The 22,108-nt window shown below is 43.2% G+C and overlaps 1 pseudogene; it reads left to right on the top strand.

Annotated features, from left to right (window-relative positions):
• Positions 1–1,458: 1,458 nt before the first annotated feature.
• LOC135538392 (G patch domain-containing protein 1-like) overlaps positions 1,459–22,108 on the top strand; it is a 50,818-nt pseudogene continuing 30,168 nt past the window's right edge.

Genomic DNA, 22,108 nt, shown 5'->3' with positions numbered 1-22,108 from the left:
ACAGGGCAGTTAGGTCATGGTTATCTCCTGTTACAGGGTTAGGGTCATGGTTATCCCTGTTACAGGGCGGTTAGGTCATGGTTATCTCCTGTTACAGGGTATTAGGTCATGGTTATCTCCTGTCTTACAGGGCAGTTAGATTCATGGTTATCTCCTGTTACAGGGTAGTTAGGGTCATGGTTATCTCCTGTTACAGGGCGGTTAGGGTCATGGTTATCTCCTGTCTTACAGGGCAGTTAGTGTCATGGTTATCTCCTGTTACAGGGCGGTTAGGTCATGGTTATCTCCCTGTCTTATAGGGCAGTTAGGGTCACGGTTATCTCCTGTTACAGGGCAGTTAGGGTCATGTTTCTCCTGTTACAGGGCAGTTAGGGTCATGTCTTAAATTCAGTTATCTCCCTGTTACAGGGCGGTTAGGGTCATGGTTATCTCCTGTTACAGGGCGGTTAGGTCATGGTTATCCCCTACAGAGATTTAACGTTTAGACGGGGAGGAGGTTGTGTTTTCAGAGAGAAGGGAGGATTGAGTTTTATTCGGTGTCCAGAGGCCTTTTAACAGAGTCTCATCCTGGATGGGTTTCTGTGACGGACTAGGCGCTGGTCCAGGGTATCTGCTTTTATATAGAACCAGGGAATGTCAATGATTTGGCGCTCAAAGAAAACAAAATGACAGAGGATTGTGCTCTCTGGCTGGACATTTGATAGCCTCTGCTTTGCTCTTCAGCATGCTGGAGGAATTAAACCGTTCATTTCACTCCGTGAGATGGTCCAGTATCAGTCATCCACCCACACACTGACTCCCTGGGCTTTCTTTCATACACACTATCACACGCCAGCTCTCGCTCTCTCTCTCTCACTAGGTCACACACAGGGTATCAGTGTGTCACACACACACACACACACACACACACTGTTCACACACACACACACACACACACACACACACACACACACACTACACACTGGTCACACACACACACACACACACACACTCACAGGTCTGGCCCTCCTCTGTGTGTGTGTGTGTGTGTGTGTGTGTCCATGTGGTCCCTGTGTGTGTGTGTGTGTGTGTGTGTGTGTGTGTGTTGTAGGTCTGGTCAGTGTATCAGTGTGTATATATATTTCTTTCATTCACACTACACACACGCTCTCTCTCTCATACACACACATACACACACACACGCTGTTTGCAATGTTACCACAAGATGTCACTCAAACTTAAGAAAACCTTCACAAGTCGCTGAATGCTGATTTCATTGTAATTACAGGATCATAGCTTGAATATGTCAAACAAAACAACTCTTCTACCGATTAATGCATTTACATTCCAGGACATTTCAGTTAATCTATTAACCAAATGCAATAGGCAGTGGACCAGTGAGTAAAAACTCAGTTGACGTTTGAATAAGCTGTTCACGATTTGTTTGCGCCTGCGCGTGATTTTGAACGGAATGACTTTCCGTAGTTGTAGTAAACATGGCGTCCGACAGCGACAGCGACGGAGATTTTGTTACTTTTGGAACCCCATTAGAACCGCTAGAAGAAGGTAACGTGGTATATACTTTGTATATGACATTACAGTCATTTTAATAGTTTATTGTGAGGGAAAGAATGATTAACGTGGTGTTTACGAGCTGATAACTTGTAAGTATAGTTATCATAACAGGAACACCCCGTCTCAAACTAAGACCTTATTCATTTATTCATTCATTAATTAGACGAGTTCTAGTTACTTGCCAAGATGACATGTCTGTACCTGATGTTTAGCGACACTTTCCCAACGTCGGAAGGTACAGTCACGTTATATCCATAATCGGTAGACTGTTTCTATTATTTGGGCTTCGTTTACATTAACGAGCAATGCACAAAATATAGTCTTAAATTCAGTTTTTTTAAACGCAACCCTGGACGACTGTGTGATCTCGCTTTCCGTAATTTTTATCTTCAACCTTTCCCCTGACCCAGTCTGTAATACCAACATGTTTCAAGGAGACCACCGTCGTCCCTGTGCCCCAGAACACCAAGGTGACCTGTCTAAATGACTATCGCTCCGTCGCCCTCACTTCTGTAGCCATGAAATGCGTTCTTAGCATCCCTGGATCCCATCCAATTCCCGCCCCAACAGATCCTCTAGGTCTGGTCCAGGGTATCAGTGTGTTCACTAGGTCTGGTCCAGGGTATCAGTGTGTTCACTAGGTCTGGTCCAGGGTATCAGTGTGTTCACTAGGTCTGGTCCAGGGTATCAGTGTGTTCACTAGGTCTGGTCCAGGGTATCAGTGTGTTCACTAGGTCTGGTCCAGGGTATCAGTGTGTCCTCTAGGTCTGGTCCAGGGTATCAGTGTGTCCTCTAGGTCTGGTCCAGGGTATCAGTGTGTTCACTAGGTCTGGTCCAGGGCGTCAGTGTGCTTACTAGGTCTGGTCCAGGGCGTCAGTGTGCTCACTAGCTCTGGTCCAGGGCGTCGGTGTGCTCACTAGCTCTGGTCCAGGGCGTCGGTGTGCTCACTAGCTCTGGTCCAGGGCGTCGGTGTGCTCACTAGCTCTGGTCCAGGGCGTCGGTGTGCTCACTAGCTCTGGTCCAGGGCGTCGGTGTGCTCACTAGCTCTGGTAGAGCGTGTTATGTTAACCCCTGTTGCTTGTGCAGCTAGCTAGTACACACAAGCTAACTAGCTAGTTCGCTCCTGTACTCCCTGTTCACTCAGGGCAGCTGGAGCCAGAACCCATCAGAGAAGCATTCGGCTGCAGATTGTGGGCGCTGACGCCGCCTGGTCGCTTCCACTTCTGTCTCTGGCCACATCATTGACATCCACGTAGGATTGGCATCTGAAAACTGGATTTTATACTTTCTCGTAAACTTCTCGGGATTTGTAAATTATGCCCGATTTTAGTAAGAACCGTGGAACGATTATGGATATATCTTTTAGACATGGGAACATGCCACCGAGCAAACGGGTAGTTTGTCGACCCTATTTGGGCAATAATTTGTCTGTCTGATCGACCTGGTTCTGGTCTACAGCACTCAGAGATGTAGTAAAGGTATTGTGCTGTCGTTTTGATGTCACTTGTTTGTCGAGTGCTTCCAAAAAGGGGGTATTTCCGGCTACTTTCCTAGTAGAAAGTATTACTCTGCAATATCAGGGCTGCTGATGTTTTCCATCACGTGTGTAGATGAGCCTCTGAGGAAGCCTGTCCCGCTGCACGAGCAGACCGTGAAGGATGAGAAGGGCCGCTACCAGAGGTTCCATGGAGCCTTCACTGGGGGATTCTCTGCTGGGTACTTCAACACCGTGGGCACCAAAGAAGGTTGGTACACACACACTCAGACACACACACACAAACACACACACACACACACACACACACACACACACACACACACACACTCAGACACACACACACTCAGACACACACACACTCACTCACTCAGACACACACACTCAGACACTCACACTCACTCACTCTCTCACTCTCTCACTCTCTCACTCTGTCTCACTCACTCAGAGACGGAGGCCTGTTAATGTCATCATGTGTTGTTTAACCAGTTTCTTTCCGAGAGACGACACCATACCATATTATCACCATACCATATTATCACCATACCATATTACCACCATACCATATTATCACCATACCATATTATCACCATACCATATTATCACCATACTGAGAGACCTCACCATACCATATTACCACCATACCATATTATCACCATACCATATTATCACCATACCATATTATCACCATACTGAGAGACCTCACCATACCATATTATCACCATACCATATTACCACCATACCATATTATCACCATACCATATTATCACCATACCATATTATCACCAAACCATATTATCACCATACCATATTATCACCAAACCATATTATCACCATACCATATTATCACCATACCATATTATCACCATACCATATTATCACCAAACCATATTATCACCAAACCATATTATCACCATACCATATTATCACCAAACCATATTATCACCATACCATATTATCACCAAACCATATTATCACCATACCATATTATCACTATACCATATTATCATCATACCATATTATCACCATACCATATTATCACCAAACCATATTATCACCATACTGAGAGACCTCACCATACCATATTATCACCAAACCATATTATCACCATACCATATTATCACTATACCATATTATCACCATACTGAGAGACCTCACCATACCATATTACCACCATACCATATTATCACTATACCATATTATCACCATATTACCACCATACCATATTATTACCATACTGAGAGACCTCACCATACCATATTATCACCATACCATATTATCACCATACCATATTATCACTATACTGAGAGACCTCACCATACCATATTATCACCATACCATATTATCACCATACCATATTATCACCATACCATATTATCACCATACTGAGAGACCCTACCATACCATATTATCACCATACCATATTATCACCATACCATATTACCACCATACCATATTATTACCATACTGAGAGACCTCACCATACCATATTATCACCATACCATATTATCACCATACCATATTATCACTATACTGAGAGACCTCACCATACCATATTATCACCATACCATATTATCACCATACCATATTATCACCATACCATATTATCACCATACTGAGAGACCCTACCATACCATATTATCACCATACCATATTATCACCATACCATATTACCACCATACCATATTATCACTAGGGCGTGGGGTGCTTCTCTAGGGGGGATTCTCTAGGGTGATTCTCTAGGGGGATTCTGTACTGCCATTTTATTGCTCTTTGATGTTCCAAACATATTGCTCACTGTATGTCTGCTGCAGAGAGGCCAGAGATGGTGAGAAAATGAGTTCTGATCAGTCAGGGAAATGAAAGTGCTGAAAAGAACATGTTGGCTCGCTATTTAAAAAACAGATGGAGACCAACCTATAGGATGAAAAATACCAGAGTTTGGACTAGCGCCACCTAACGCTACCTTCCTGTTTGATTTCTACTCGTTTTTACAAATTAATAATTGGAGTGAAATATTGATATAATATAGTGCAACAGAAATGTTGCGATATGTGACGGTATGAATCACTACTTGTTTCCTACTGCAGGGTGGACTCCAGCAACCTTTGTTTCATCCAGACAGCAGAAAGCAGGCAGGCAGAATGCCAGGCCAGAGGACTTCATGGATGAGGAGGTAGGCCTACAAAACATCTCATCTTATCAACAACAGGATACATGAAAGGACTGGTCACACTAACTATTTCCCTTTCAACTCATGTCACGGATGAGGAGGAACCTAGAATCTGAACGAGAACACATTATACATTCTAGAGAACACATTATACATTCTAGAGACCACATTATACATTCTAGAGAACACACTATACATTCTAGAGACCACATTATACATTCTAGAGAACACATTATACATTGTAGAGAACACATTATACATTGTAGAGAACACATTATACATTGTAGAGAACACATTATACATTGTAGAGAACACATTATACATTGTAGAGAACACATTATACATTCTAGAGACCACATTATACATTCTAGAGAACACATTATACATTGTAGAGAACACATTATACATTGTAGAGAACACATTATACATTGTAGAGAACACATTATACATTGTAGAGAACACATTATACATTGTAGAGAACACATTATACATTGTAGAGAACACATTATACATTCTAGAGAACACATTATACATTCTAGAGAACACATTATACATTCTAGAGAACACATTATACATTCTAGAGAACACATTATACATTCTAGAGAACACATTATACATTCTAGAGAACACATAGACCACATTATACATTCTAGAGAACACATTATACATTGTAGAGAACACATTATACATTCTAGAGAACACATAGACCACATTATACATTCTAGAGAACACATTATACATTGTAGAGAACACATTATACATTCTAGAGAACACATTATACATTCTAGAGAACACATTATACATTCTAGAGAACACATTATACATTCTAGAGAACACATTATACATTCTAGAGACCACATTATACATTGTAGAGAACACATTACACATTGTAGAGAACACATTACACATTGTAGAGAACACATTATACATTCTCGAGAACACATTATACATTGTAGAGAACACATTATACATTGTAGAGAACACATTATACATTGTAGAGAACACATTATACATTGTAGAGAACACATTATACATTGTAGAGAACACATTACACATTCTAGAGACCACATTATATATTCTAGAGAACACATTATACATTCTAGACAACACATTATACATTCTAGAGAACACATTATACATTCTAGAGAACACATTATACATTCTAGAGAACACATTATACATTCTAGAGAACACATTACACATTCTAGAGACCACATTATACATTCTAGAGAACACATTATACATTCTAGAGAACACATTATACATTCTAGAGAACACATTATACATTCTAGAGAACACATTATACATTCTAGAGAACACATTATACATTCTAGAGAACACATACATTCTAGAGAACACATTATACATTCTAGAGAACACATTATACATTCTAGAGAACACATTATACATTGTAGAGACCACATTACACATTGTAGAGAACACATTATACATTCTAGAGAACACATTATACATTCTAGAAACCACATTATACATTCTAGAGAACACATTATACATTCTAGAGACCACATTATACATTCTAGAGAACACATTATACATTCTAGAGAACACATTATACATTCTAGAGACCACATTATACATTCTAGAGAACACATTATACATTCTAGAGACCACATTATACATTCTAGAGAACACATTATACATTCTAGAGACCACATTATACATTCTAGAGAACAGATTACACATTCTAGAGAACACATTATACATTGTAGAGACCACATTATACATTGTAGAGACCACATTATACATTGTAGAGACCACATTATACATTGTAGAGACCACATTATACATTCTAGAGAACAGATTACACATTCTAGAGAACACATTATACATTCTAGAGAACACATTACACATTCTAGAGACCACATTATACATTCTAGAGACCACATTACACATTCTAGAGAACACATTATACATTCTAGAGAACACATTACACATTCTAGAGAACACATTATACATTCTAGAGAACACATTATACATTCTAGAGAACACATTACACATTCTAGAGAACACATTACACATTCTAGAGAACACATTACACATTCTAGAGACCACATTATACATTCTAGAGACCACATTACACATTCTAGAGAACACATTATACATTCTAGAGAACACATTACACATTCTAGAGAACACATTACACATTCTAGAGACCACATTACACATTCTAGAGACCACATTATACATTCTAGAGACCACATTATACATTCTAGAGAACACATTATACATTCTAGAGAACACATTATACATTCTAGAGAACACATTACACATTCTAGAGAACACATTACACATTCTAGAGAACACATTATACATTCTAGAGAACACATTACACATTCTAGAGACCACATTACACATTCTAGAGAACACATTATACATTCTAGAGAACACATTACACATTCTAGAGAACACATTACACATTCTAGAGAACACATTACACATTCTAGAGAACACATTATACATTCTAGAGAACACATTATACATTCTAGAGAACACATTATACATTCTAGAGACCACATCGCAGACTAAATAAGAACTTTGTCAGCACCACAAGGTTCCTTTGTGGACCAACATGACAACATGGGATGTGAATGTGTTCCATCTCCTCAGGATCTGGGGGACCACGGCATCGCCCCCAGACAAATCACCACTACAGCTGACTTCGCCTCCGGCAGGAAGGATGAGATCAGGGACAAGGCCAGAGCCATCACCTCTCTTTCAGCCCCTATCCCAGGGGACACTGTCCTGGAAGACTTGGTGGCTCCAGCTCGGTAACTATCCACCGGGCTGAACAGATGTGGTCACTCTGGGCCTGTATGTCTCAAGGGCTGTTCTACAATCAGGACCTCTCTGGCCATGTAGTAATTCATTGTGAGCTAAATGGTACAACTGATTCTAGATCAGCAGAACTACTCTGTGACTCTTGACACAGCCCCTGGCACTCAGTGAGCTAAATGGTATAACTGATTCTAGATCAGCAGAACTACTCTGTGACTCTTGACACAGCCCCTGGTATTCAGTGAGCTAAATGGTATAACTGATTCTAGATCAGCAGAACTACTCTGTGACTCTTGGCACAGCCCCTGGTATTCAGTGAGCTAAATGGTACAACTGATTCTAGATCAGCAGAACTACTCCTCTTGACACAGCCCCTGGTACTCAGTGAGCTAAATGGTACAACTGATTCTAGATCAGCAGAACTACTCTGTGACTCTTGGCATCACAGCCCCTGGTATTCAGTGAGCTAAATGGTATAACTGATTCTAGATCAGCAGAACTACTCCTCTTGACACAGCCCCTGGTACTCAGTGAGATAAATGGTATAACTGATTCTAGATCAGCCGAACCACTCTGTGACTCTTGACACAGCCCCTGGTATTCAGTGAGCTAAATGGTATAACTGATTCTAGATCAGCCGAACCACTCCTGTGACACAGCCCCTGGTATTCAGTGAGCTAAATGGTATAACTGATTCTAGATCAGCAGAACTACTCTTTGACTCTTGGCACAGCCCCTGGTACTCAGTGAGCTAAATGGTATAACTGATTCTAGATCAGCCGAACCACTCCTCTTGACACAGCCCCTGGTATTCAGTGAGCTAAATGGTATAACTGATTCTAGATCAGCAGAACTACTCCTCTTGACACAGCCCCTGGTATTCAGTGAGCTAAATGGTATAACTGATTCTAGATCAGCAGAACTACTCCTCTTGACACAGCCCCTGGCACTCAGTGAGCTAAATGGTATAACTGATTCTAGATCAGCCGAACCACTCTGTGACTCTTGACACAGCCCCTGGTACTCAGTGAGCTAAATGGTATAACTGATTCTAGATCAGCAGAACTACTCCTCTTGACACAGCCCCTGGTATTCAGTGAGCTAAATGGTACAACTGATTCTAGATCAGCAGAACTACTCTGTGACTCTTGGCACAGCCCCAGGTATTCAGTGAGCTAAATGGTATAACTGATTCTAGATCAGCAGAACTACTCCTCTTGACACAGCCCCTGGTATTTAGTGAGCTAAATGGTATAACTGATTCTAGATCAGCAGAACTACTCTGTGACTCTTGACACAGCCCCTGGTACTCAGTGAGCTAAATGGTATAACTGATTCTAGATCAGCAGAACTACTCCTCTTGACACAGCCCCTGGTACTCAGTGAGCTAAATGGTATAACTGATTCTAGATCAGCAGAACTACTCCTCTTGACACAGCCCCTGGTACTCAGTGAGCTAAATGGTATAACTGATTCTAGATCAGCAGAACTACTCCTCTTGACACAGCCCCTGGTACTCAGTGAGCTAAATGGTATAACTGATTCTAGATCAGCAGAACTACTCCTCTTGACACAGCCCCTGGTATTCAGTGAGCTAAATGGTATAACTGATTCTAGATCAGCAGAACTACTCTTCTTGACACAGCCCCTGGTATTTAGTGAGCTAAATGGTATAACTGACTCTAGATCAGCAGAACTACTCCTCTTGACACAGCCCCTGGTATTTAGTGAGCTAAATGGTATAACTGATTCTAGATCAGCAGAACTACTCCTCTTGACACAGCCCCTGGTACTCAGTGAGCTAAATGGTATAACTGATTCTAGATCAGCAGAACTACTCTTCTTGACACAGCCCCTGGTACTCAGTGAGCTAAATGGTATAACTGATTCTAGATCAGCAGAACTACTCTGTGACTCTTGACACAGCCCCTGGTACTCAGTGAGCTAAATGGTATAACTGATTCTAGATCAGCAGAACTACTCCTCTTGACACAGCCCCTGGTACTCAGTGAGCTAAATGGTATAACTGATTCTAGATCAGCAGAACTACTCCTCTTGACACAGCCCCTGGTACTCAGTGAGCTAAATGGTATAACTGATTCTAGATCAGCAGAACTACTCCTCTTGACACAGCCCCTGGTATTCAGTGAGCTAAATGGTATAACTGATTCTAGATCAGCAGAACTACTCTTCTTGACACAGCCCCTGGTATTTAGTGAGCTAAATGGTATAACTGACTCTAGATCAGCAGAACTACTCCTCTTGACACAGCCCCTGGTATTTAGTGAGCTAAATGGTATAACTGATTCTAGATCAGCAGAACTACTCCTCTTGACACAGCCCCTGGTACTCAGTGAGCTAAATGGTATAACTGATTCTAGATCAGCAGAACTACTCTTCTTGACACAGCCCCTGGTACTCAGTGAGCTAAATGGTATAACTGATTCTAGATCAGCAGAACTACTCCTCTTGACACAGCCCCTGGCACTCAGGCCAAATGGTATAACTGATTCTAGATCAGCCGAACCACTCCTCTTGACACAGCCCCTTGTATTCAGTGAGCTAAATGGTATAACTGATTCTAGAACAGCCCGAACCACTCGTATATCTCTACTCAGCGGCCCTTGTTGACTCCTGGCAGGTCCTCCATGGGGGCGGAGTTACTGAGGAAGATGGGCTGGAAGGACGGCCAGGGGGTGGGGCCCCGGGTGAAGAGGAGGCTGTGTCAGCAGAGAGCAGGTGGGTCACTCAGCCTCTGACTGTCGAAGCAGCAACGTTGAAGCCTGATGCGTCGTATAGACTGACGGGACTCTACTCTCCACAAAGTACTGTTTAACCCTTTTAGCTTGGGAATTTAAATCGTTCTAAAAATGGTCATTTCTCTTCTCCAGATTCTGCAACGAGGGCGTTCGGCTCGGCCTCGCCTCCCAACGGTTCATCGGGATCACAGGTTTGGTTTTCAAATCGTGTTTGTTTTTACATTTACATTTTGATATTAAGCGCTATGTAGTTTGTTGTAGAACTACTTCCTGTCCCTGCAGTAGACTCTCAGCTTAGCAGCGATATGTAGTTTGTTGTAGAACTACTTCCTGTCGCTGCAGTAGACTCTCAGCTTAGCAGCGATGTGTAGTTTGTTGTAGAACTACTTCCTGTCACTGCAGTAGACTCTCAGCTTAGCAGCGATATGTAGTTTGTTGTAGAACTACTTCCTGTCCCTGCAGTAGACTCTCAGCTGAGCAGCGATATGTAGTTTGTTGTAGAACTACTTCCTGTCACTGCAGTAGACTCTCAGCTTAGCTGTGATATGTAGTTTGTTGTAGAACTACTTCCTGTCCCTGCAGTAGACTCTCAGCTTAGCAGCGATATGTAGTTTGTTGTAGAACTACTTCCTGTCGCTGCAGTAGACTCTCAGCCTAGCAGCGATATGTAGTTTGTTGTAGAACTACTTCCTGTCACTGCAGTAGTCTCTCAGCTTAGCAGCGATATGTAGTTTGTTGTAGAACTACTTCCTGTCACTGCAGTAGACTCTCAGCTTAGCTGTGATATGTAGTTTGTTGTAGAACTACTTCCTGTCGCTGCAGTAGACTCTCAGCTGAGCAGCGATATGTAGTTTGTTGTAGAACAGTGCAAGGTTTTGGCCTTTCTAGGGAGTTTTTCCTAGCCACCGTGCTTCTACACCTGCATTGCTTGCTGTTTGGGGTTTAGGCTGGGTTTCTGTACAGCACTTTGAGATATCAGCTGATGTACGAAGGGCTACATAAATACATTTGATTTGAACTACTTCCTGTCGCTGCAGTAGACTCTCAGCTTAGCATCAACATGCAGCTTGTGTACCTGTGATGTACCATTCCGACACAAAATGACGGACAGTCCGATCAGCGAAGGAGCGTTAAAGGCGGGACTCCCGAGCCTCAATGGCTGTGGATATGTAACCCGATATCCCATAGTCACCCGACGGACAGTCCAATCAGCGAAGGAGCGTTAATAGGGACTCCAGCCTCCAATGACTGTGGATATGTAACCCGATATCCCATAGTCACCCGACGGACAGTCCAATCAGCAAAGGAGCGTTAAGGCGGGACTCCCGAGCCTCCAATGACTGCGGATATGTAACCCGACACCCCATAGTCACCCGAGGCAGGGAGGTGGCGCTGTCAGACAGACAGTCCGATCAGCGAAGGAGCGTTAAGGGCGGGACTCCCGAGCCTCAATGACTGCGGATATGTAACCCGACACCCCATAGTCACCCGAGGCAGGGAGGTGGCGCTGTCAGACAGACAGTCCGATCAGCGAAGGAGCGTTACTGCGGGACTCCCGAGCCTCCAATGACTGCGGATATGTAACCCGACACCCCATAGTCACCCGAGGCAGGGAGGTGGCGCTGTCAGACAGACAGAACAATCAGCGAAGGAGCGTTAAGGCGGGACTCCCGAGCCTCCAATGACTGCGGATATGTAACCCGACACCCCATAGTCACCCAACGGACAGTCCAATCAGCGAAGGAGCATTAAGGCGGGACTCCCGAGCCTCCAATGACTGCGGATATGTAACCCGACACCCCATAGTCACCCGAGGCAGGGAGGTGGCGCTGTCAGACAGAACAATCACGAAGCTAATTACCTTGATAAAACAATTTAAATTATAACAGAAGTCCCCTAAAATAGGCGAAAACCTCTTGACTGACGAGCAATCCCGTATCCGGTATCCTATTTATAGCCTCAAGCTCATTACCATAACAACGTTAACTATTCATGAAAATTGCAAATGAAATAAATATATTGGCTCTCAAGCTTAGCCTTTTGTTAACCTCACTGTCATTTCAGATTTTCAAAATATGCTTTTCAACCATAGCTACACAAGCATTTGTGTAAGAGTATTGATAGCTAGCATAGCATTAAGCCGAGCATTCAGCAGGCAACATTTTCACAAAAACAAGAAAAGCATTCAAATAAAATAATTTACCTTTGAAGAAATTCAGATGTTTTCAATGAGGAGACTCTCAGTTAGATAGCAAATGTTCAGTTTTTCAAAAATATTATTTGTGTAGGACAAATCGCTCCGTTTTGTTCATCACGTTTGGGTAAGAAAAAACCCTGAAAATTAAGTCATTACAACGCAAACTTTTTCCAAATTAACTCCATAATATCGACAGAAACATGGCAAACGTTGTTTAGAATCAATCCTCAAGGTGTTTTTCACATATCTATTCGATAATAAATAATTCTGGCAGTTGCCTTTCTCCTCTGAACCAAATGGTAAAATGCACGCAGCTGGAGATGAAGCAATAATTTCGACGGAGGACACCGGGCGGACACCTGGTAAATGTAGTCTCTTATGGTCAATCTTCCAATGATATGCCTACAAATACATCACAATGCTGCAGACACCTTGGGAAAAACGACAGAAAGTGTAGGCTCATTCCTGACTGCATTCACAGCCTGTTGTGTCAGCTATATAAGGAGACATTGGAGCACAGCGCATTTAAAATCTGGACCATTTCCTGTAGGGAAATTTCATCTTGGTTTCGCCTGTAGCATTAGTTCTGGGGCACTCAGACAATATCTTTGCCGTTTGGAAACGTCTGAGTTTTCCTTCCAAAGCTGTCAATTATGCATAGTCGAGCATCTTTTCACCTGACAAAATATCTTGTTTAAAACGGGACGTTTTTTATCCAAAAATTAAAAACGCCCCCTATCTCGAAGAAGTTAACGTTTACCATCACTGCGAAGACAATGTGATTTGATTGATTCATCCTGTTAAACCACAGGGTGAGGAGGACGGAGAGTTCGTCCCTGAGAACGTGACCTTCGCTCCTAAAGACGTGACTCCTATAGACTTCACCCTAAAGTGGACCTGCACGGCCTGGGCTGGGGTCTGAACCCCTGGCGGCCCTGAGGGGAGGTCCAGGCGCGGGACACATCAACCTGTTCACCATGGACTCAGACAGGACCAACAGCCTGTTTGGAGAGGACAGGAAAGGACACAGACGCAGAGGAGGAGTGGCAGGACAGGTATGTATGGAAACGTGTGTCTCTCGCTGTTTAGTTGGTCAGGTCCGTGACCTGTACCCTGTTTGTTATAGTAGGGAAAACACTGTCTGACTGTTGTCAGCTCTAATAGTAGGGAAAACACTGTCTGACTGTTGTCAGCTCTAATAGTGGGGAAAACACTGTCTGACTGTTGTCAGCTCTAATAGTGGGGAAAACACTGTCCGACTGTTGTGTCAGCTCTAATAGTAGGGAAAACACTGTCTGACTGTTGTCAGCACTAATAGTAGGGAAAACACTGTCTGACTGTTGTCAGCTCTAATAGTAGGGAAAACACTGTCTGACTGTTGTGTCAGCTCTAATAGTGGGGAAAACACTGTCTGACTGTTGTCAGCTCTAATAGTGGGGAAAACACTGTCTGACTGTTGTGTCAGCTCTAATAGTAGGGAAAACACTGTCTGACTGTTGTGTCAGCTCTAATAGTAGGGAAAACACTGTCTGACTGTTGTGTCAGCTCTAATAGTGGGGAAAACACTGTCTGACTGTTGTCAGCTCTAATAGTGGGGAAAACACTGTCTGACTGTCAGCTCTAATAGTGGGGAAAACACTGTCTGACTGTGTCAGCTCTAATAGTAGGGAAAACACTGTCTGACTGTTGTGTCAGCTCTAATAGTAGGAAAACACTGTCTGACTGTGTCAGCTCTAATAGTAGGGAAAACACTGTCTGACTGTTGTCAGCTCTAATAGTAGGAAAACACTGTCTGACTGTTGTGTCAGCTCTAATAGTAGGGAAAACACTGTCTGGCTGTTGTGTCAGCTCTAATAGTAGGAAAACACTGTCCGACTGTTGTGTCAGCTCTAATAGTAGGGAAAACACTGTCTGACTGTTGTCAGCTCTAATAGTGGGAAAACACTGTCTGACTGTTGTCAGCTCTAATAGTGGGGAAAACACTGTCTGACTGTTGTCAGCTCTAATAGTAGGGAAAACACTGTCTGACTGTTGTCAGCTCTAATAGTAGGGAAAACACTGTCTGACTGTCAGCTCTAATAGTAGGAAAACACTGTCTGACTGTTGTCAGCTCTAATAGTAGGGAAAACACTGTCTGACTGTTGTCAGCTCTAATAGTGGGGAAAACACTGTCCGACTGTTGTGTCAGCTCTAATAGTAGGGAAAACACTGTCTGACTGTTGTCAGCACTAATAGTAGGGAAAACACTGTCTGACTGTTGTGTCAGCTCTAATAGTAGGGAAAACACTGTCTGACTGTTGTGTCAGCTCTAATAGTGGGGAAAACACTGTCTGACTGTTGTCAGCTCTAATAGTGGGGAAAACACTGTCTGACTGTGTCAGCTCTAATAGTAGGGAAAACACTGTCTGACTGTTGTGTCAGCTCTAATAGTAGGGAAAACACTGTCTGACTGTTGTGTCAGCTCTAATAGTAGGGAAAACACTGTCTGGCTGTTGTGTCAGCTCTAATAGTAGGGAAAACACTGTCTGACTGTTGTCAGCTCTAATAGTAGGGGAAAACACTGTCTGACTGTTGTGTCAGCTCTAATAGTAGGGAAAACACTGTCCGACTGTTTTGTCAGCTCTAATAGTGGGGAAAACACTGTCTGACTGTTGTCAGCTCTAATAGTGGGGAAAACACTGTCCGACTGTTGTGTCAGCTCTAATAGTAGGGAAAACACTGTCTGACTGTTGTCAGCTCTAATAGTGGGGAAAACACTGTCTGACTGTTGTCAGCTCTAATAGTGGGGAAAACACTGTCTGACTGTTGTCAGCTCTAATAGTGGGGAAAACACTGTCTGACTGTCAGCTCTAATAGTAGGGAAAACACTGTCTGACTGTTGTGTCAGCTCTAATAGTAGGGAAAACACTGTCTGACTGTTGTCAGCTCTAATAGTAGGGAAAACACTGTCTGACTGTTGTCAGCTCTAATAGTAGGGAAAACACTGTCTGACTGTTGTGTCAACTCTAATAGTAGGGAAAACACTGTCTGACTGTTGTCAGCTCTAATAGTAGGGAAAACACTGTCTGACTGTTGTCAGCTCTAATAGTAGGGAAAACACTGTCTGACTGTCAGCTCTAATAGTGGGAAAACACTGTCTGACTGTCAGCTCTAATAGTAGGAAAACACTGTCTGACTGTTGTCAGCTCTAATAGTAGGGGAAAACACTGTCTGACTGTCAGCTCTAATAGTGGGGAAAACACTGTCTGACTGTCAGCTCTAATAGTAGGGAAAACACTGTCTGGCTGTTGTCAGCTCTAATAGTAGGGAAAGCACTGTCTGACTGTTGTGTCAACTCTAATAGTAGGGAAAACACTGTCTGACTGTTGTCAGCTCTAATAGTAGGGAAAACACTGTCTGACTGTCAGCTCTAATAGTAGGGAAAACACTGTCTGGCTGTTGTCAGCTCTAATAGTAGGGAAAACACTGTCTGACTGTTTTGTCAGCTCTAATAGTAGGGAAAACACTGTCTGACTGTTGTGTCAGCTCTAATAGTGGGGAAAACACTGTCTGACTGTTGTGTCAGCTCTAATAGTAGGGAAAACACTGTCTGACTGTTGTGTCAGCTCTAATAGTAGGGAAAACACTGTCTGACTGTCAGCTCTAATAGTAGGGAAAACACTGTGTGACTGTTGTCAGCTCTAATAGTAGGGAAAACACTGTCTGACTGTTGTCAGCTCTAATAGTAGGGAAAACACTGTCTGACTGTTGTCAGCTCTAATAGTAGGGAAAACACTGTCTGACTGTTGTCAGCTCTAATAGTAGGGAAAACACTGTCTGACTGTTGTCAGCTCTAATAGTGGGGAAAACACTGTCTGACTGTTGTCAGCTCTAATAGTAGGGAAAACACTGTCTGACTGTTGTGTCAGCTCTAATAGTAGGGAAAACACTGTCTGACTGTTGTGTCAGCTCTAATAGTGGGGAAAACACTGTCTGACTGTTGTCAGCTCTAATAGTAGGGAAAACACTGTCTGACTGTTTTGTCACCTCTAATAGTAGGGAAAACACTGTCTCACTGTCAGCTCTATTAGTAGGGAAAACACTGTCTGACTGTTGTGTCAGCTCTAATAGTAGGGAAAACACTGTCTGACTGTTGTCAGCTCTAATAGTAGGGAAAACACTGTCTGACTGTTGTCAGCTCTAATAGTGGGGAAAACACTGTCTGACTGTTGTCAGCTCTAATAGTAGGAAAACACTGTCTGACTGTTGTCAGCTCTAATAGTAGGGAAAACACTGTCTGACTGTTGGCAGCTCTAATAGTAGGGAAAACACTGTCTGACTGTTGTCAGCTCTAATAGTAGGGAAAACACTGTCTGACTGTTGTCAGCTCTAATAGTAGGGAAAACACTGTCTGACTGTTGTGTCAGCTCTAATAGTAGGGAAAACACTGTCTGACTGTTGTCAGCTCTAATCGTAGGGAAAACATTGTCTGACTGTTTTGTCACCTCTAATAGTAGGGAAAACACTGTCTCACTGTCAGCTCTATTAGTAGGGAAAACACTGTCTGACTGTTGTCAGCTCTAATAGTGGGGAAAACACTGTCTGGCTGTTGTCAGCTCTAATAGTAGGGAAAACACTGTCTGACTGTTTTGTCACCTCTAATAGTAGGGAAAACACTGTCTGGCTGTTGTCAGCTCTAATAGTGGGGAAAACACTGTCTGACTGTTGTGTCAGCTCTAATAGTAGGGAAAACACTGTCTGACTGTTGTCAGCTCTAATAGTATGGAAAACACTGTCTGACTGTTGTGTCAGCTCTAATAGTAGGGAAAACACTGTCTGACTGTTGTCAGCTCTAATAGTGGGGAAAACACTGTCTGACTGTTGTTTCAGCTCTAATAGTAGGGAAAACACTGTCTGGCTGTTGTCAGCTCTAATAGTAGGGAAAACACTGTCTGACTGTTGTGTCAGCTCTAATAGTAGGAAAACACTGTCTGACTGTTGTCAGCTCTAATAGTAGGGAAAACACTGTCTGACTGTTGTCAGCTCTAATAGTAGGAAAACACTGTCTGACTGTTGTGTCAGCTCTAATAGTAGGGAAAACACTGTCTGACTGTTGTCAGCTCTAATCGTAGGGAAAACACTGTCTGACTGTTTTGTCACCTCTAATAGTAGGGAAAACACTGTCTCACTGTCAGCTCTATTAGTAGGGAAAACACTGTCTGACTGTTGTCAGCTCTAATAGTGGGGAAAACACTGTCTGGCTGTTGTCAGCTCTAATAGTAGGGAAAACACTGTCTGACTGTTTTGTCACCTCTAATAGTAGGGAAAACACTGTCTGGCTGTTGTCAGCTCTAATAGTAGGGAAAACACTGTCTGACTGTTGTGTCAGCTCTAATAGTAGGAAAACACTGTCTGACTGTTGTCAGCTCTAATAGTATGGAAAACACTGTCTGACTGTTGTGTCAGCTCTAATAGTAGGGGAAAACACTGTCTGACTGTTGTCAGCTCTAATAGTGGGGAAAACACTGTCTGACTGTTGTCAGCTCTAATAGTAGGGAAAACACTGTCTGGCTGTTGTCAGCTCTAATAGTAGGAAAACACTGTCTGACTGTTGTGTCAGCTCTAATAGTAGGGAAAACACTGTCTGACTGTTGTCAGCTCTAATAGTAGGGAAAACACTGTCTGACTGTTGTCAGCTCTAATAGTAGGGAAAACACTGTCTCACTGTTGTCAGCTCTAATAGTGGGGAAAACACTGTCTGACTGTTGTGTCAACTCTAATAGTATGGAAAACACTGTCTGACTGTTGTGTCAGCTCTAATAGTAGGGAAAACACTGTCTGACTGTCAGCTCTAATAGTGGGGAAAACACTGTCTGACTGTTGTGTCAGCTCTAATAGTGGGGAAAACACTGTCTGACTGTTGTGTCAGCTCTAATAGTGGGGAAAACACTGTCTGACTGTTGTGTCAGCTCTAATAGTAGGGAAAACACTGTCTGACTGTTGTCAGCTCTAATAGTAGGGAAAACACTGTCTGACTGTTGTCAGCTCTAATAGTGGGGAAAACACTGTCTGACTGTTGTCAGCTCTAATAGTAGGGAAAACACTGTCTGACTGTTGTCACAGCTCTAATAGTGGGGAAAACACTGTCTGACTGTTGTCAGCTCTAATAGTGGGGAAAACACTGTCTGACTGTTGTCAGCTCTAATAGTGGGGAAAACACTGTCTGACTGTTGTCAGCTCTAATAGTGGGGAAAACACTGTCTGACTGTTGTCAGCTCTAATAGTAGGGAAAACACTGTCTGACTGTTGTGTCAGCTCTAATAGTAGGGAAAACACTGTCTGACTGTTGTGTCAGCTCTAATAGTAGGGAAAACACTGTCTGACTGTTGTGTCAGCTCTAATAGTAGGGAAAACACTGTCTGACTGTTGTCAGCTCTAATAGTAGGGAAAACACTGTCTGACTGTTGTGTCAGCTCTAATAGTAGGAAAACACTGTCTGACTGTTGTGTCAGCTCTAATAGTAGGGAAAACACTGTCTGACTGTTGTCAGCTCTAATAGTAGGAAAACACTGTCTGACTGTTGTGTCAGCTCTAATAGTAGGGAAAACACTGTCTGACTGTTGTCAGCTCTAATAGTGGGGAAAACACTGTCTGACTGTTGTCAGCTCTAATAGTAGGGAAAACACTGTCTGACTGTTGTGTCAGCTCTAATAGTAGGGAAAACACTGTCTGACTGTTGTCAGCTCTAATAGTGGGGAAAACACTGTCTGACTGTTGTGTCAGCTCTAATAGTGGGGAAAACACTGTCTGACTGTTGTCAGCTCTAATAGTAGGGAAAACACTGTCTGACTGTTGTCAGCTCTAATAGTAGGAAAACACTGTCTGACTGTTGTGTCAGCTCTAATAGTAGGGAAAACACTGTCTGACTGTTGTCAGCTCTAATAGTGGGGAAAACACTGTCTGACTGTTGTCAGCTCTAATAGTAGGGAAAACACTGTCTGACTGTTGTGTCAGCTCTAATAGTGGGGAAAACACTGTCTGACTGTTGTCAGCTCTAATAGTAGGGAAAACACTGTCTGACTGTTGTGTCAGCTCTAATAGTAGGGAAAACACTGTCTGACTGTTGTGTCAGCTCTAATAGTAGGGAAAACACTGTCTGACTGTTGTGTCAGCTCTAATAGTAGGAAAACACTGTCTGACTGTTGTCAGCTCTAATAGTAGGAAAACACTGTCCGACTGTGTCAGCTCTAATAGTAGGGAAAACACTGTCTGACTGTTGTGTCAGCTCTAATAGTGGGGAAAACACTGTCTGACTGTTGTGTCAGCTCTAATAGTAGGAAAACACTGTCTGGCTGTTGTCAGCTCTAATAGTAGGGAAAACACTGTCTGACTGTTGTGTCAGCTCTAATAGTGGGGAAAACACTGTCTGACTGTTGTGTCAGCTCTAATAGTAGGGAAAACACTGTCTGACTGTTGTCAGCTCTAATAGTGGGGAAAACACTGTCTGACTGTTGTGTCAGCTCTAATTGTAGGGAAAACACTGTCTGACTGTTGTCAGCTCTAATAGTGGGGAAAACACTGTCTGACTGTTGTCAGCTCTAATAGTGGGGAAAACACTGTCTGACTGTTGTCAGCTCTAATAGTGGGGAAAACACTTTGTGACTGTTGTGTCAGCTCTAATAGTGGGGAAAACACTGTCTGACTGTTGTCAGCTCTAATAGTGGGGAAAACACTGTCTGACTGTTGTCAGCTCTAATAGTGGGAAAACACTGTCTGACTGTTGTGTCAGCTCTAATAGTGGGGAAAACACTGTCTGACTGTTGTCAGCTCTAATAGTGGGGAAAACACTGTCTGACTGTTGTGTCAGCTCTAATAGTGGGGAAAACACTGTCTGACTGTTGTGTCAGCTCTAATAGTAGTGAAAACACTGTCTGACTGTTGTGTCAGCTCTAATAGTAGGGAAAACACTGTCTGACTGTTGTGTCAGCTCTAATAGTAGGGGAAAACACTGTCTGACTGTTGTGTCAGCTCTAATAGTAGGGAAAACACTGTCTGACTGTTGTGTCAGCTCTAATAGTAGGGAAAACACTGTCTGACTGTTGTCAGCTCTAATAGTAGGGAAAACACTGTCTGACTGTGTCAGCTCTAATAGTAGGAAAACACTGTCTGACTGTTGTCAGCTCTAATAGTGGGGAAAACACTGTCTGACTGTTGTGTCAGCTCTAATAGTAGGGAAAACACTGTCTGACTGTTGTGTCAGCTCTAATAGTAGGGAAAACACTGTCTGACTGTTGTCAGCTCTAATAGTAGGGAAAACACTGTCTGACTGTGTCAGCTCTAATAGTGGGGAAAACACTGTCTGACTGTTGTCAGCTCTAATAGTAGGGAAAACACTGTCTGACTGTTGTGTCAGCTCTAATAGTAGTGAAAACACTGTCTGACTGTCAGCTCTCTGTATTGTTTGGTTGTTACTCGTCAGGTGCTCTGGGATACTTAGCCTGTGCTTGACCCTTGATCCCTTGACCCCCCCTCCAGGGGTTTGGTGTGGGTGCGATGGAGGACGATGACGAGGACATCTACCACAGAGACATCATGTCGAACTACGACACGGTGCTGGGAGGAAGGAGCCTGGGGACGGACTGTACCAGATGGACCGCCCCCAGCAGTACAACAGGAAGAAGAAAGGTGAGGTCCACTGAGATGACAGGAGATGGAAGACTCTGGGACAGTTTCCCAGACACAGATTAAGTCCTGAACTAAAAATATAGAATCTCTGGGGAACAGGTCCTACCAGTTGTCCTGAATCTCTGGGGAACAGGCCCTACCAGTTGTCCTGAATCTCTGGGGAACAGGCCCTACCAGTTGTGTTTGTCCTGAATCTCTGAGGAACAGGCCCTACCAGTTGTCCTGAATCTCTGGGGAACAGGCCCTACCCGTTGTCCTGAATCTCTGGGGAACAGGCCCTACCCGTTGTCCTGAATCTCTGGGGAACAGGCCCTACCAGTTGTCCTGAATCTCTGGGGAACAGGCCCTACCAGTTGTCCTGAATCTCTGGGGAACAGGCCCTACCAGTTGTCCTGAATCTCTGGGGAACAGGCCCTACCAGTTGTCCTGAATCTCTGGGGAACAGGCCCTACCAGTTGTCCTGAATCTCT

The sequence above is a fragment of the Oncorhynchus masou genome, unplaced genomic scaffold, assembly GCF_036934945.1.
Source record: "Oncorhynchus masou masou isolate Uvic2021 unplaced genomic scaffold, UVic_Omas_1.1 unplaced_scaffold_951, whole genome shotgun sequence".
Classification (NCBI taxonomy): Eukaryota; Metazoa; Chordata; class Actinopteri; order Salmoniformes; family Salmonidae; genus Oncorhynchus; species Oncorhynchus masou.
Note: the sequence above shows the minus strand (reverse complement) of the source record. Positions and strands in the feature narration are given on the sequence as shown.